The sequence below is a fragment of the Macaca nemestrina genome, chromosome 15, assembly GCF_043159975.1.
Source record: "Macaca nemestrina isolate mMacNem1 chromosome 15, mMacNem.hap1, whole genome shotgun sequence".
Lineage (NCBI taxonomy): Eukaryota > Metazoa > Chordata > Mammalia > Primates > Cercopithecidae > Macaca > Macaca nemestrina.
The window spans coordinates 7,832,769-7,842,000 of NC_092139.1; the positions used below are offsets into that span (position 1 = coordinate 7,832,769).

Below are 9,232 nucleotides of genomic sequence, written 5' to 3' on the forward strand. Positions count from 1 at the left end.
TGCAAGTTGGCCTCATGCTCTCTTCCTGCAGAGGGATTTCTCCCACATGCCTCCAGACTAGATGAAAACGAGCTCCATTTGTATATCTTCATAGTGTAACCAGCTCACATCAGTATTTAGAGATCCCAGGGGAGGCTCTGACTGGCCAGATTCATAACACATGTCTAGTTCCCAGTTCTAATCACTGTGACCAAAAGAATAGGGCATTAGGGTTGGCCTGGCCTGGGTCACGGGCCTCCCTGTGGCACAGGGTGAAGAGTGCCACATTGTCGTTGGTATCCACCAGGACCACACTGACAGAGCACAGAGGGGTAGACCCTTCGAGTCAGAGGCTGGGGTGCTCTTACCAGAAATGGGAAAGGGATGCAGGGCAGGCTAAACAGCAGACGTCCACTACGTTACGTTGTGGAGCTGTGGCAAAGACCTACTGAGTTAGCACGGATGAGCATGTCCCATGATGTGTAATGACTGTAACATGTTCACTGTGACGTCTGTGACCTCAGCCAGCCTGACTCCACCCACACACTCCCAAGCTCTTGGTCTCAGCACCATTCTCCACCTCTTTTTCCTCCCTGACAATCCACAGGCCTGGCCCTACAACAGAGCAATGGGAAGACTAGATCGGATGAACCGAGATGGATTCAGACTCCGGAAGAGCTTAGAAGCCCCAGGAGTTCAGCGTCAACCCAACAGAAGATAAGCAGCCACTGAAAGTTATGAGCAGGTGGCTGAGAGCGGTGGTTCATGCCTGGAATCCCAGCACTTTGGATGGCCAAGGTGGGCGGATCACTTGAGGTCAGCAGTTCAAGATCAGCCTGGCCAACATGGCAAAACCCTATCTCTACTAAAAATACAAAAATTAGCTGGGCACGGTGGCAGCAACCCGTAATCCTGGCTACTTGGGAGGCTGAGGCAAGAGAATTGCTTGAATCTGGGAGGTGGAGATTGCAGTGAGCCAAGATGGCACCACTGCACTCCAGCCTGGACAACAGAGCGAGACTCCATCTCAAAAAAAAAAAAAAAAGAGAGAGAGAGAGTTATGAGCAGGGGACATGACATTTAAGTAGCAATAGTTTGGGAAATTTGGAACTCCCTCAGTATAACTCATAGTAAACATTATTTACATATAAATCTTGTGGGAGAGGCTCTGCTTGAGGGATGTTGTGCTATGATTTGCCTTTCTTTGTGTTTTTGATGCAGACCATGAGCAAGCAGCTGCTCAGAGTTTTCAGAACTGACCTGAAGCAGCGGACTCTCATCACCAGGTGGCTTTCAGCTCAGGGGTTTCCATGTTTGAAAGCTCTCTCTAAAACCCAGACTCTCTTCTTCTCTCTGGTACCCATGTTAAGAGCAGCAAGAAGTGATCCATAGTTGCGTCGTATTTCTTATGGGCCCAGCCTTACGTTAGAACTGAGCTAATACAGCAGCTACTAGCCACACGTGGCTCCTGAGCATTTGAAGTGTGCTGATCTGAATTGAGATGTGCTGTGCGTGTAAAATACACACACCAGATTGTGAAGACCTAGTACCAAAAAAATGTAAAATATCTAATTTTTATATTGATTACATGTTGAAATAATAATCTTTTGAGCCAAATACATTATATTATTAAAATTAGTTCCAACTGTTTCTTTTTATGTTTTGAGTGTGGCTATTAGGAAAGTTAAAAGCACACATGTGGTTTGCATTCTCTTTCTATTGGATAATGCTGTGTAGAGGATTCTACATGTATGGATTCTCTTTTTGATCATCAAAAAACCTATTGTATAGACGAGAAAATTGAGGCTTGGTGAGGATGAGGTGGCCGTGCTGGTAAGGAACAGAGCTGGAATAAGCCCCCCAGACTGGTCTGGTTCGAAGGTTGATCTTCGCTAGGCATGGTGGCTCACCCCTGTGATCCCAGCACTTTGGGAGCCCGAAGCGGGCAGATCACCTGAGGTCAGGAGTTTGAGACCAATCTGGCCAACAGGGTGAAATTCCATCTCTACCAAAAAAAAGTACAAAAATTAGCCGGGCATGGTGGCACACACCTGTAATCCCAGCTACTCAGGAGGGTGAGGCAGGATAATCACTTGAGCTTGGGAGATGGAAGTTGCAGTGAGCAGATTGCACCACTGCACTCCAGCCTGGATGGCAGAGTGAGACTCTGCCTCAAATAACGAAGAAAACAAAGGTTGGTGGTTTTCACTCCACACCAAATTACTGCCTCATAGCATCCTTCTATGGTGCTGTAATGATGTACATGGTACATGGCTTGATGCTATGCTTCAGGCTGCAACTCGCAGAGTCCCAACTCAATTTGGCTTTTTTATTTTTATTTTTGCTCTGTTTTTGTAAACTTTGGCTTTTTTAAAAATAGCATTTATTGTCCTATATAATACCCTGGGTTGATTAAGAGGCTCCACAGTGTCACCTAGGTTCTGGGTTTTTCTGTACTTCCTCTTGCCCTCCACGTGTTAGTTTCGCCCAGGCTGGTTTTATCCTCCTGTTGTCAATCTCAGTGGTGCAGCAGCAGCTCCCAGCAGCACATCATTGCACAATAATGGCAAAAAAAAGACAGTTCATCTTTGTGGGACTCTCTCTGCGGGGAAGGAAAACCTTTCCTGGAACTCCTTAGGGCCTCATAACTCAAGGTGTGGTTCATGGACCAGGAGCATCAGTACCACCCGGAAGATCGTTAGAGGCGCAGAATCACGAGCCCCACCCCAGACCTGCTGAGTCAGAGTCTGCATTTTAGCAAGCTGCCCAGCTGATTGAGGTACTTGCAGTTTGGGCAGCACTGCCCTAGGAGGCTTCCCGTCAACGCTTATTGGCCAGGGCGGCATCACATGCAAATGCCCAGACCAACGCCTGGAGAGAGAAATGGAATTACCATAATTGGTTTAAAACCATCATCATTCACATCCCTGGGCTGGGGAGGCATCGCCTGCCCAGGACACAGAGGGCGAAGCCTGCTCCCCATGTGTGGGCACCTAGGTATGGTGTGTGGTGATGATGATGGGGAGGCGATCAGGAGCCTAACAATTTCTTGAAGGTTTACTGTGAAGATTAAATGAGATAAGGAATATGCAGTGACTAATACATTTACTCATTACTTTATCCAATCTTTTTTTTTTCAGTGCCACACTGAGGATACAGTGAATGAACAAGACACTATTCCTATCCTTCTGCGTGGAGCTTACACTCTAATGAGGAGGACAGACCAAAAACAGGAAGAAAAACTCATATAATACATAGCATAATTACGATTGTCCAAGCGCCATGAAAAAATGAAACAGGGCTGAAGAGTGTGGGCAAAGACAGGCTTCGTTATAGTGCCCTTGCCGCGAAGAAATCATGTCAACAGAGATCTGGACAGTGACAAGGAGCTCACTGCTCCCTGAACCAGAAGGTGGAGATAGTAGTCACAGTCTGTGTGTCTCTGCTCCTCCACGCTGGGAGGGGGCCGCTCTCCTTACTGTAGTCATTCATCTCTGGCACAGTTGCATTACATCATGTGTTACTGGTCCATCTCTCCATCCTCTCTCACATTGGACTGGGATCCCCTTGATAATAGGGATATTGATTTGCTCTCTTTCATATCCCTAGCACCTCTCATGGTACCTAAAACATTGTAGGCATTTAGCATAAATTTGCTGAGTGGATAAAGGGATGATTTATGCATGAATGAATTAAAATGTATAAAAGCTGGTGCTCAGTGCTTTAAGGGACTTGAAGAACTTATCTGGGCCCACACTACATCTTTGGTTATCACCCCATTTTTCAGATGACACAGCTGAGGGTAAAGGAGCTTATGAAATGCTCCCACACCCTGCAGTGACAGGGTCGTGGTGAAGGTGAAGAGGAGCATTCAGTACCCTTCTTGACCTCTTGTAGAGGGCTCCATTGCCTCCATGTTGACCTCATAGAAGATGTAGAAATCTGCTCTTCCATGTCATTTGAAGAGGATCTCTGCCTCCTCACAAGGCTGGGAGACATGAAGTAGAGGCAAAGAAGCAGATAGAACAGGCTCATCACAAGTTGATCATCCTGGTCATGTGTATGGTTACTTATTGCTGTGCAATAAATTACCCAGAACTTAGTGTCCTAAAATAGCAATAAACATGTATATTCTTCCAGTTTCTATGGGTTAGAAATATAGGAGCTCTTTAGCTGACTAGTTCTGACTCAGGGTCTCTCACGAGGTTGTAGTCAAGAAGTTGACCAAAGCCACAGTCATCTGAAGGCTTGACTGGGGCTGGGGGATCCACTTCCAAGGTGATGTCCAAGGTGACTGACAAGCTGGTGCAGAGCTTCAGTTCCTCCCCATGCAGGCCCCTCTACAGGCTGCTTAAGTGTCCTTACAACATGGCAGCTGGCTTTTCCCACAGTGGGCAATCCAAGAAAGAGAGCGCCAGCAGAACCTGTATTGCCTTGCATGAGTTAGTCTTGCAAGTCACAGATGATTATTTCACCATCCAGCCTGGCCCACATTGAAGGAGAGGAATCCGTTTTCACCTTCTGAATGGAGAATGTTAAAGAAATGAAGAACAGCATGTTAAAGAAATTAAGAACATATTCAAACATGCTTAACTGCTTCCCAAGACCAGCCATTGGCTTGTCCATCCCTAGCCTAATGATGGTCAACTGGTTTGCCAGAGCACACTGGTAGACCAGAAACTCACGCCACTTGATGATGATCAATCTGTGGCACACGCTTTAGCCACATACTATGTCAACAATATCTTTTAGCTGATGCTTGTGAAGTGGGGACCTGAGGTTGAACAGCCTCTGGGGTGGCAGTCCCTCCTAGGTTGGGAGCAGAAGAAAGTCCAGAGGCTCTTAGGGCGAAGTTCCCTCTTTCATCTCCAATAAATGGAGACACTCCTCCTTTCCTTTTCCCAGCCACAACCTTCCAGGCTAAGAGACTGCTTTGCAGAGGAGACTTCCCTATCCTTATCCGCCTTTTGGAGGAGACAGAGCCAAACTTGGCACATTATCTAGACACTCCATATTTCCCAGACTGCCCTTGGTAGTGCCACTCATCTCGGAGCCCTGGAGAACATTCATTGCTCTGTGGACCTTAAAATCAGGCACACTGTCAAGCTGGACCCGTCAGTCTACTCAGGGTATGAACTGATGCAACATCTATGGAGGACAATTAGGCAACAGATTTCCTAATGAAAAAGACACATCCTTTGGCCCAGCAATTCTACCTTGAATAATTTATTATCCCACAAACACACTCCCACTTGTGAGACATATGTGTGTACAAAGATAGGCATTGCAGCATTGTTTTTGGTAGAAAGAGACTGAAAACAATCTAATTGTCCATCACTGGGAGCTGGCTAAATAGATCGTGACACATCCATTCAACGGAATATTCCAAGGCTGTTAAAAAGAGAATGAGGCTCTTTTTTAAATATTAAAATGGAGATACCTTCAAGATACATTGTTAAAACAAGCAAGATGAAAAACAGTGTGCATAATTTGCTGTAATTTATACAAAAAAGAAAATAGAAAGATTCTATCTATGTGCATATTTACACACACAGAGTATCTGAGAAAATGAGAAACTGGGAGTAACAGATTGAATCATATGAAACTGTCTTTTTTTTTTGGACCAGTTCCTACTCTGTCACCTAGACTGGAGTGCAGTGGCACAATTATGGCTCATTGCAGCCTTGACTGCCCAGGCTCAAGTGATCCTCCCATCTCAACCTCCTGAGTAGCTGGGACTGATAGTGCACCACCATACCTGGCTAATTTTTGTACTTTTGTGGAGATGGGGCCTCCCTGTGTTGCCCAGGCTGGTCTCAAACTCCTGGGCTCAAGCCATCCTGGGATGACAGGTGTGAGCCACTGCATCCAGTGAAACTGCCATTTTTGTTGGTGGAAAACAAGTAAATATTGAAATGTCATGTGGGTTACCCTAATAGTAACAAGTGGTTGCCTCTGGGTGTACAGGAGCAGGGAGGGAAACTTACTTCTCTCATAATAACTTTTTCTTTGCCTTTGAAATGTTGTACCCATACGCATGATTTAGCTATTTCTATAATTTTTATCTCATTTAGTTTTTTTAAAAAATAGATGCTCAGAGTGTTATCCATCTGAATAACCATTGCAAAGATCGGAGGTTCCCATTGTGATCAAATAGACGTTATCTTGAAAGTCCATAGAGACATTTTTACTTGCCTATTTGTTTTTTGTTGTTGTTGTTTTTGTTTTGTTTTGCTTTTTGAGTCAGAGTCTCCATTGCCCAGGCTGAAGTGCAGTGGCATGATCTTGGCTCACTGCAACCTACACCTCCCGGGTTCAAACAATTCTCCTGCTTCAGCCTCCCAAGTAGCTGGGATTACAGGCATGTGCCACAATGCCTGGCTAATTTTTTTTTTTTATTTTTAGTAGAGACAGAGTTTTGCCCTGTTGGCCAGGCTATTCTCAAACTCCTGATCTCAGGTGATCCGCCTTGGCCTCTCAAAGTACTAGGATTACAGGCGTAAGCCACCATGCCCAGCCTACTCTCCTATCTGTATTCAAACAGAAAAAATAATTTCTTGCTTCAAATTTAATTCAGAGGGGAAATGCAAACTGAGCCAGAGATTTGTCATTGGAAGAGGAACCTGAAGGCAGAAGAGCAGCAGGCTATTACAGTGAGGAGGGTGACCTCAGAGAGCCGTCCTCTTTAGGACATCCACTGTCTCTGGGGAGCACAGGTCTCTGGGGGCAGGGCCCCCAACCTTGCCTTGCATGGCCTTCAGAGATGATGCACCTGGGCTATCTACATCTCTCTGGGGCTCAGAGCTTGGCCTCCATCCTGGGATGGCAGAGGAATCCTGAGGTTGGGCTGGTCTGGCAGGCCCTCTCTCTTTGCAACAGGGTCACTAATCTAGGACCCTCCCACCTGCTTCTAATTTATTCATTAATATTCTGAAGTTCAAATGCGAGCCCTCTACTTATGCATGTTGGAAATTTTGAAATTGCCACTTTGAGTAATTATGTTTATTTCATGAAAAATAAGGTTAAAAGCAAAGTGCAAACAAATGACCTAAGAGCCCTGTTGAGTGAAACGTGGGATCATCTCTTTTCTGTGACACGTTCAATTCATTCTGTTCTTCAGAGGGCTCTTCCTGATGGCTTCGATCCCTGTCAGCAAGGGGGCGGTTAGCAGGCACCCTCAAATGCCCTCAGTGAGGGGAGGAATCGGTACAGCCCTCTTTTGGAGGGGATGTTAACGTTTTATAGCAAACGTTTAAATGCCTATACTTTGATCCAGCAATTTTGCTGGAATCTGTCCTGTCGTAATACTCAGATGTGTGTATGCAGATGCAGGTGTGAACAAGCAGTTGTGACTTTGATTGTTATGCAGAAAAATTGGAAACAGCCCCAAATATCTATTAATGGGGAGTTCACTAAGTTCCAGCACCTCCATACTGCCGAATCTGGTGTAAAAAGTGAGGGTTAGGGATGCCTGAGCTTAAGCCTCAGGATGCCACTATGTGACAGCTAAGAGAAAGTTCAGCAGAAGAGCCCCGTACAGCTCCATCCATCTAGACCATGGTTCTCATCTGGGGATGACATTAGGCTCCACGGGACATGTGGCCACGTCCGGAGACATTTTTGGTTGTCACAACTAAGGGTCGGATGCTGCGGTATCTGATGAGTCGAGGCCAGGAATGTTGCTGAACATCCCACAGTGCACAGCACAGCCCCGCAAGACAGAGAATTAATCAGCCCCAAAATGCCATTAGTACTGGAGCTGAGAAACATCTACCCCTATAGCACAATCCTTTACATGTTCTGAATCCTCAACGAATGTTTGTTGAATGAATTCATGACATTTACTTACTAAAAACACTGTGTGTGAACGTGATACTGATGAAATGATGAGCAGCTTAAGAGGAGTAAGTCACAGGTGTGGGACACTTTGATGTCTTACCTTCCTCACTTTTGTGTCATTGGCTTCTTTTTTTAAAACAAAAAGTAGTTTTCATATCAAAAATGTAAGGAGTGAAGGAAGGAAGGAAGGAAGGAAGAGAAAGAGGGAGGGAAGGAAGGATAATTTTAAATATCCATTTTGCATGAGAAGGCATGAATGGTACTCTGACAGAAGCCAACCTTGGGTCAATTACTTCAATTGTTCTGCCTCTACGTTCTCAGCTTTTAAATGGGCATAATAATAGTGCTCCCCTCTCTGGGTGTTGTGAAGACTAAATCAGTTAGCCCATGGACGCAGTGAGAGCTCAGTAGATGACCTCGTCCTCACTGTTGTTGACAGGGGACCCTGAATGTCTTTTTTTTTTTTTTGACAGAATGTCGCTCTGTTGCTCAGGCTGGAGTGCAGTGGTGTGATCTCAGCTCACTTCAACATCCTCCTCCTGGGTTCAAGCAATTCTCCTGCCTCAGCCTCCCCAGTAGCTGGAATTACAGGTGCACACCCCCACGCCTGCCTAATTTTTATATTTTTAGTAGAGACGGCATTTCACCGTATTGGCCAGGCTGGTTTCAAACTCCTTACCTCAAGTGATCCACCTGCCTCAGTCTCCCAAAGCGCTGGGATTACAGGCATGAGTCACCACACCCAGCTCCTAAAATGTCATTTTGATTTCTGTCCAGAATATTCTCCAGGCCCTTGGCTGACTCAGGTTCAAGGAGGGTCTGTGATGATTTCTGGAGTGCTTTGTGCAGGCACATTTTGGGGGCCAGCGGGCAGCTGTAGGGCCCCAGCAGGTGAGTGGTGGCCTTGCATTTGCCTGCGTCTACACTGGCACTGGCCTGGGTGAGAGCAGCCTTGGCCTGTCTTTCTCTGCTTTGCCGCCATCTTCCCCTTGGGCCTGCGTGGGGTTAATGGAGCATAAATGCAGTGGCCAACAGGCAGAGGGCTGCTGGCTCTTCACGGTAGGGCTCTCAGCTCACGTCCTGAAGTCCCACATATCAGGAGACCCTCGACCACATTTTTCCTGGCTCATGGCCCCCATTTTCACCTCGGTCCGGGAACCCCAGGAGCTGCAAAGGCGTTTTCTAACAGAGCGTTGTCCTGGGAGACCGAAAACTTTCTAATCAATGCAAAACGAGACAGAGAGCAGAGCTGGACAAGAAGCCTGCTACCCACCCCCCACTCCCCCACCATGTTAGCCCTATTTAGCAGCAAATCCTTAAGCCAGCACTTGTAAAAAGCAGCTTGTTTGGGCCTGACCCTCCCCATTCATGTAATGTGATATTGCACGCTTGGCCGACCTCAGCAAGCAGCTAA

The 9,232-nt window shown here is 46.2% G+C and overlaps 1 long non-coding RNA gene across 1 annotated transcript; it reads left to right on the forward strand.

The window, feature by feature from the left end:
• Nucleotides 1-541: 541 nt before the first annotated feature.
• LOC105470620 (uncharacterized) lies at nucleotides 542-3,324 on the forward strand. The gene is made up of 3 exons (XR_980634.2): nucleotides 542-777; nucleotides 1,201-1,265; nucleotides 3,120-3,324. It is a non-coding gene; the product is annotated as an uncharacterized lncRNA (long non-coding RNA).
• Nucleotides 3,325-9,232: the final 5,908 nt, after the last annotated feature.